The sequence below is a fragment of the Mus pahari genome, chromosome X, assembly GCF_900095145.1.
Source record: "Mus pahari chromosome X, PAHARI_EIJ_v1.1, whole genome shotgun sequence".
Taxonomy (NCBI): Eukaryota; Metazoa; Chordata; class Mammalia; order Rodentia; family Muridae; genus Mus; species Mus pahari.
Window position 1 is genome coordinate 40,718,622 of NC_034613.1, and position 8,228 is coordinate 40,726,849.

At 39.2% G+C, this 8,228-nt stretch overlaps 1 non-coding gene across 1 annotated transcript; it reads left to right on the top strand.

The window, feature by feature from the left end:
* Nucleotides 1-725: 725 nt before the first annotated feature.
* LOC115063203 lies at nt 726-870 on the top strand. The gene has a single exon (XR_003843089.1). It is a non-coding gene; the product is annotated as a small nucleolar RNA SNORA48 (small nucleolar RNA).
* Nucleotides 871-8,228: the final 7,358 nt, after the last annotated feature.

Below are 8,228 nucleotides of genomic sequence, written 5' to 3' on the forward strand. Positions count from 1 at the left end.
ATAAAAATTAAGAAGAAATTTTTTTCAGTGGGTTATGTTATCATAAAATTTAAATAATACATTTGTTGTTGCTATATACACATGCAAATAACCACTTATACAAAAGTATGAATATTAAAAGGTAAATTGCTGATTGTGTTCTGTTTTAGCTCACATATTTGTCATGACTACAATGTGTCAGAAATCATGATCACAATTTCTTACGTATTACGTCACTTAAGTTTCAAGATAAAATTGTGATGTAGGCATTTTTATAATTCCTATTTTTACAGTAAGGAGTTTGAAACTTAAACTTAATAATTAATAGTTATTGGAGAGACATTCAAATATATGCCTATATGACTTTAAAACCTTTGTAAGCCTCAGTGAGTGACTGTAAATAATTTTCTATTTTCTTTGTTCCTTTAACCTATTTAGAAGAATGAACTCTAACAGCACACTAAATGTTTGCTATTTTTGAAGATATTCTTCCTGAACTGTATTTTCTCATACTTTTAGAAGAATTTTAGAAGTTGGTAGTAGTCTACAGTGACTGAGAAAATACTGTCTCATCTTCTGATGAAGACACAGAATCCAGGATTGATAAGACAGCTTGTAGGTAGAGAATCCTGCTGCTGAGTCTAATAAATAACCTGAATTTAATCTCCAAGATTCATGGTAGAAGGAGAGAACTGAATACTGCAAGTTGTTGTCTGACTTCCTGATGTTCCATAATAATGTATAATTGCTCCCTGGAAATGGACAAACAGACACCTTGTTGGTGATATTTTTCTTAGATCAGTCAGGGTCAGAGCAATTGGCAGTCCTTTGTTCATCCTAGCTTGATGCCTGTCTTAGTGGAAAAAACTGTTTTATGCCTAGGACTCGTAAAAATCAGATAAAAACAAAGCAAATTCCAGGCAGGCAGCACCGGAGGAGGAAGACAGACCTGTGGACTGTGATACCATTCATAGATTTGCCATCCAGTGCACTGTACAGGTATGCCAAAGACTCTTGCTTGCCAACATGTCACAGGGTATCATGGAGGTCCTAAAGCTTTGGAAGACTACCCTTTCACAAATTCCAACTGTGTATATAGATGATATAGATTTTGAGTTGGGTCAAATCAGAGCCCTGGATATGGGTGGTAGCTGAGCCTGTCAGTTCACTGACTCCTTATCTGCACCAAGATGGTGAGCTCTCCAGCACTACTCCAGGGATAGCTCTCCTGAGCTCATGACCCTGTGGGCACCTTTCCTAATTGTCAGAGGTGGTGGGGTTCTGGGGTGGGAGGGAGCATCCCCTCTGTGCCTGTACCATCCCATAACTGATGAATGGTGTGGCCAGCTATCCTACACTCATGCCCTATGGTTGGTACACACAACATCTCCACCATCAGAACCAGCTCTAATCTGTAGCTTGAATGAGGAACATAGCCTGCTTTCTGAAGTACCACCACAGGTGAGAAGCCTTCAAGAAACCCTGCCTTCAGTGAGGGACAGAGCCAGTTGTACAAAGCCCTTGAACATCCAGGTGGTCCTAAGCAGTTGCCCCAACCAAGGATATCCCCTCATTCTCTAGTGGTAATATAAGCTGTGGGCCTTGACACCAACCCCTGCCACTGAGTAGCCATGGACTCAGACATGGTCCTCAGTAGCAGCTTAGACTGGCACCTTACTATGGGTCCAGGTGTCAGGGATGGGCACTGACAACGGACTCTTCCTCTCCACCCTGAATTTCCAGTTCCATTTCTCTTGAGAATGCTCAAACTGTTCCATTTCTCTTTCTCACCCAGGATCTTCATGACACACACAGGTCAACAACAGGATGACTAGAAGTCCTGATGAAGATTCAATATTGTTGGTGTCACAGAAGCCAAAGATCTTGAACCAGACCCATTTCAATCAATACTTGTAAGTGAGGCTATCTGGACAGAATGATATACTGTAGCATACACTCTGACAGCTTCCACAATGGGATGTTTTCTATGCTTTGCTTCATTGTTGGTAGTGGTGGAGGTTGTTTCTATGTTTTTAATTTGGGGGAGGAGTTGCAAGGGTGAAGGGTAGATATGAGGGGACAGGGAAATGAGCAGGTCTGGATTACATGATATGAAACTCACAAAGAAACAATAAGTTTTAAAATGATGTATTATAAATTTATACTTAAAAAGACAAGGTACTAAGGGACATGAAATTCAGCTCTTATCTATCCACAATTTTGAAGGGGTCCTTGCTTCAGCAGAATACCTTCCAATTAAGAAATCACACATTATTATTTTTTTTAGCCAATAACATCTAACACTTTAAACATGAGTCATAGTATCTCACATAGAAAACACTGAAATAGCGATTGTTCCTTATGCAATTTTCCTTTTTATCGCTTAGAAAAGGGAATTTTGGAATACTAGAACATTTCCCATTTAGTAAAATAAAATCAAGCTCATGATTAAAATGTCCTATAATTATTTCATTAAAAACCTCTCAAAATTGTTTCTTGTAATTTGCTACTTAAATAAATGGCGTTGTAAAAATTTAATGTGCTTTTAAGGAAGGATGGAAGGATATTCTATTTTGCATATTGTTGGCATTTGAAATAGCACATTTAAGTTTCCTTTCTGAAATATAACTTATTATTTCCACTTTGTTACTTTGTAAGTCAATAACAAAATTGGTTATATAAACCTTAAGATATTAAAATATTTTTAGGTTTCTAATTTTTTTTCTCAGAGCATTTTTATATGTTTATCTTTTAGGGTATAAGTTGGGGGGTTTGACATGAGAATACTTAATCCAAATATTTGAGAAATGTTCTTTTCCGAGATTCCTTTAACTGAGGTTTCTAGTCCACATGACTGGTTGACAAGCTGTAGGTGGGTTTTGTAGGTGAAGAAACCTTTGAGCCTGACCTCTGCACAGCAAGTCCTCAGCATATAACAACCACAATGTGGCAGCAGGAAATAAGGGTGAAGGGGATGAGCAGGTGAACATGCTGAGAAGTAGACTCAGAGTCACACAGACAGTAGTGTCTGAGCTGACAAGTGTGGCCCATGATTCACAGGTAGGAAGGAGGATGACATCATCACACCTGCAAAGCCAGGCAGAAATTCAGTGATTGCCATGATTACTATTAGGAAGGCAATCCTTCATATACCATATGAAGATGCAGTTGTTCACAATGACTGTATACCATGGTGGATTAGAGATCTGCCATTAGCTACGAGGAGACATGCATCTCTAGAAAGAGAGATGTGGTCATCTGGGTATAGGACATAGCTGATTCCTTAGAAAGGGGAACAAAATACCCATGGAAGGAGTTACAGAGACAAAGTTTGGAGCAGACACTGAAGGAATGACCATCCAGAGACTGCCCCATCTGGGGAGCCATCCCATAAACAACCACCAAAACCAGACACTATTTTAGATGCCAACTGGATTACTGGACTAATAGATACAAAGGAAATGCATGCTGATTTGGAAAGCAAAGAAAGAGGTGTAAAGCTCTGCATCAACTTTAGCCACAATAGTGAGGTATAGTCAGTGGGGTCTAGTAAACTACTACTGTAATGTAATAAATGTTAACATGACATTTTTAAATGAGTAAACAAACGCAGAAGGATGAACAGTCACTTCACCATCATTATCAGAAATCACAGTATCTCCTTTGTTTTGTCGGACAAAAGAAAAAGAAGTTCGATTCATTTTAATTTGGAAAACCATTTATTGAATTTTTCTTCTGTTCTCAGTCCCTATATAAGATCCTATTAGGAAGACATGTCTATAAAACAAGTAACGCTGCTTGGACGTTTATGGTCCAATTTAGGAGATAAAGCATTCTTTTTTTTAAATTTTAAGGCATTTTTATTAGATATTTTCTTCATTTACATTTCAAATGCTATCCCCTATAGGAGATAAAGCATTCTTATATGAAACAACATTAGTATACAAGCTAGAAAAGTTCATTGTGTTAATTTCTTCATTTGTCAAATGGAGGAGTTGGGCTACACCTGAAACTTGTTCTGAGCACTCTCCTTAAATAAGATGTACTTCACTTTACCATTAAAATGCAATGTGACCCTTGAATCACAGAAAGTTTTTAATTGTCCTTATTTTGCTATGGTTATTTGCCATCACCTATTTAACTCTCATGTCATAAAATGTGGTCCTAGGCCATTCTTAGTGTCTCCTTATGCTGCACACCAATCACCAAGTACTCTTGGCCCTTCCCTCTATATTTATTTTAAAACTATCAACATGTGCTAAATAATCATATTCACCACCAACTCTCATCTGCTCTAACATAAGAATTAACTTGAATAATTTTTTTTCAATGAGTGGCAAGAATTACATTTGCAAATGCATGCAAATATGACAATATCATTTCCAGGCTCAGAACTTAGCTATAGATAGGTAGGTAGATAGATAGATAGATAGATAGATAGATAGATAGATAGATAGATAGATAGATAGATAGAAAATAAAGAGACAGAGACATAGAGAGATAATTAGGTTTCTATTCTCACTGTCTCAGAAGATCCTATATGTTAACGCAACTTTCCTCTTTTCTGTGACTCTCTCATCACTCCCTAACCTATTCCCATTCTTTTGTGTCAGTCACTGATTCCTAGAAACACTTTTTACTTGGAACATCCAGTAGCCACACTGGACTGGGGCTCAAGTAAGCTGCTTTCATTCTCCGCTATTTCATCCTACAGGATTTTTTTCAGTCTCACTCATGCCTTATAGCAAAGTGCTTGTCAGTGCCTCTACTCAAACCCTTCACCTACTCTCTGATGATTCCATGAAACGTATGAGGAGACATAGATTTCCTGCCTGTGGACTCTCTCAGAAAGGGCATCTAGCCAATACTCATTCCCTTTTTCAAGCCCAAGATTACTAGAAACAATTTCTTTCTGGGAACCTGAGGAATAGGCTTGGATTCAGAAAGGCCAGTTTCATTCTCCTTCATACCTTACATTACAGACTCCCCAGTCTCAAGCAAGCCCTGCAGCAGTAGGCTTGCAGTTCCTGCTCCTCCTACCTAAACTCGGGTCACTGGAGACTTTAACACTTGGTAGACATCTCAGGTCTCTCTATCTATTTCATCCCTAACTCTCCAGATTATTTCTTATTTTACTTCAACATATTTGTAGGAACCCCTTCTCCCACCTTACCTCCTGTTTCTAAGAACCCTGGGGTTTTTTTGTTTGTTTTGAAATAACGCCCTGTATTCTATCTGACCAATATGGATTAAGGCTAGATATCATTCACAACATAAAGTCTACAAACTTATGGAAACCGGAAAGCTCACTACTGAATTAAAAAAAATGAAACAACATATATTAGGAAAGAAATTAAAATAAAATTGGAATTGAATGAAAAAAAAGAACAAAAACACAAAAACAAAACAGAAAAAACAAAATGCAATATCACTAAACCCATGGGTCAAAATGATGGTGATTCTAAGATGGAAGTTCATACCACTGAGTGGCTACGTAAAAAAATAATTGAAATAGCATACTAGTAAAATAACAGAGTACCTGAACAAAATACCCAAAACACAATTTGCAAAACACATGAAACTCAAGAAGAAGGAAGACAAGTGTGGATACTTCGTTCCTCCTTAGAAAGGGGGACAAAATACCCATGGAAGGAGTTACAGAGACAAAGTTTGGAGCAGACACTGAAGGAATGACCATCCAGAGACTGCCCCATCTGGGGAGCCATCCCATAAACAACCACCAAAACCAGACACTATTTTAGATGCCAACAAGAGCTTCCTGACAGTAGCCTGATATAGCTGTCACCTGAGATGCTCTGCCAGTGTCTGACAAATACAGAAGTGGATGCTCACAGCCATCCATTGGACAGAGCACAGGGTCCCCAATGAACGAGCTAGAGAAAGTACCCAAGGAAGTGAAGGGGTTTGTAACCCCATAGGAGGAACAACAATATGAACTAGCCAGTAACCTGAGAGCTCACTGGAACTAAACCACCAATCAAAGAAATAACATGGTGTGACTCATGGCTCTAGCTGAATATGTAGATGAGGATGGCCTAGTTGGTTATCAATGGGAGGAGAGGACCTAGATCTTGTGAAGGTTCTATGCCACAGTATGGGGGAATGCCAGGGCCAGGAAGCTGGAGTGGATGGATTGGGGAGCAGGGGGACAGTGGAGGGGATAAAGGATTTTTAGAGGGAAAATTAGCCATGAGGTGCTGAGAAGAAGGTATATCCTTTTGTTTTCGGATAAACTGTTCTATAGATATCTGTTAAATCCATTTTCTTCATAACTTCTATTAGTTTCAATATGTCTCTGTTTAGTTTCTGTTTCTAGTATCTGTCCATTGATGAGAGGGGGTGTTTAAGTCTGGCACTATTTTGGTGTGCAGTGCAATATGGGCTTTGAGCTTTACTAAAGTTTCTTTAATGAATGTGGATGCCCTTGAGTTTAGAACAAAGATGTTCAGAATTTAGAGTTCATCTTGGTAGATCTTACCTTTGATGAGTATAAAATGCCCCTCTTTGTCTTTTTTGATAACTTTATGTTGAAAGTCAATTTTATTTGACATTAGAATGGCTACTCCAGCTTGATTCTTGGGACTATTTTCTTGGAAAATTGTTTTCCAGCCTTATACTCTGAGGTAGTGTTTGTCTTTTTCCCTGAGGTGGGTTTCCTGTATGCAGCAAAATGTTGGGTCCTGTTTACTTAGCCAGTCTGTTAGTCTATGTCTTCTTATTGGGGAATTGAGTGTATTGATATTAAGAGATATTAAAGAAAAGTAATTGTTGAACGAAGGCAGCTGAGTGCTCCGGAGGACTCTCCATACCACAGGTCCTCGGGATCACTGGTGAGTGGAACACAATCAACTCCACAGAATCCAGGAGGGGCTTGTGCCAGCAGGAACAGGGACAAAGGAACACCTCATGCCCAGAGGCAGAGATCCTGTCCTGTCGGGGGGGGGGGCCCTGCCCCCCCTGCCATCTCTATTCATAAGCCCAGTGGAGGCAACTGAGTGATCCAGAGGACTCTCCACACCACAGGTTCTCAGGATCATGGGTCCTTGGGATCACAGGAGGAGAGTCAGCCCACAGGGAGGGCTCTGACCACAGGACTCAGAAGGAGGATCAGAGCTCAAGACTTTTGGATACCTGCCTTGCAAGAGGAGAGCTTGCTTGCAGAGAGTGCTCTGACTGCAGGGATGCAGGGGAGACTTGGATTCCCAGGAGTGCTGACAGAGGCTAACAGAATCACAGGAGGATCAAACTCCAGCCAGAGACAGCTTGAACATTAACACCAGAGATTTCCAGATGGCAAAAGGCAAACGTGAGAATCTTACTAACAGAAACCAAGAACACTGGGCACAATCAGAACCCAGTACCCACCACAGCGAGTCCTGGATACCCCAACACACCTGAAAAGCAAGATGTGGATTTAAAATCATATCTCATGATGGTGGTAGAAGATTTGAAGAAGGACCTTAATAACTCACTCAAAGAAATACAGGAGAACAATGCTAAACAAGTAGAAGCCCTTAAAGAGGAAACACAAAAATCCCTCAAGGAATTTCAAGAATTACAGGAGATAGGAAGAAGTCCTTAAAGAACTACAGGCAAACACTACTAAACAGGTAGAAGAAACACAAAAATCCCTTAAAGAATTACAGGATAACATTGCTAAACAGCTAGAAGAAACACAAAAATCCCTTAAAGAATTACAGGATAACACTGCTAAACAGCTAGAAGAAACACAAAAATCTCTTAAAGACTTACAAGAAATGACAACCGAACAGGGGATAGAATTGAACAAAGCCATTAAGTATCTGAAAATGGAAGTAGAAACAATAAAGAAAACACAACAGGAGACAACTCTGGAGATAGAGAACCTAGGAAAGAAATCATGAACCATAGATGTGAGCATCAGCAACAGAATACAAGAGATGGAAGAGAGAATCTCAGGTACAGAAGTTTCCATAGGGAAAATGGACACAATAAAGAAAATACAAAATGCAAAAAGATCCTAACTCAAAACATGCAGGAAATCCAGGACACAATGAGAAGACCAAACCTAAGGATAATAGGAGTAGATGAGAATGAAGATTTTTAAATTAAAGTGCCAACAAATATATTCAACAAAATTATAGAAGAAAACTTCCCATACCTAAAGAAAGAGATGCCCATGAACATACAAGAAGCCTACAGAACTCCAAATAGACTGGACCAGAAAAGAGATTCATCCTGACACATAA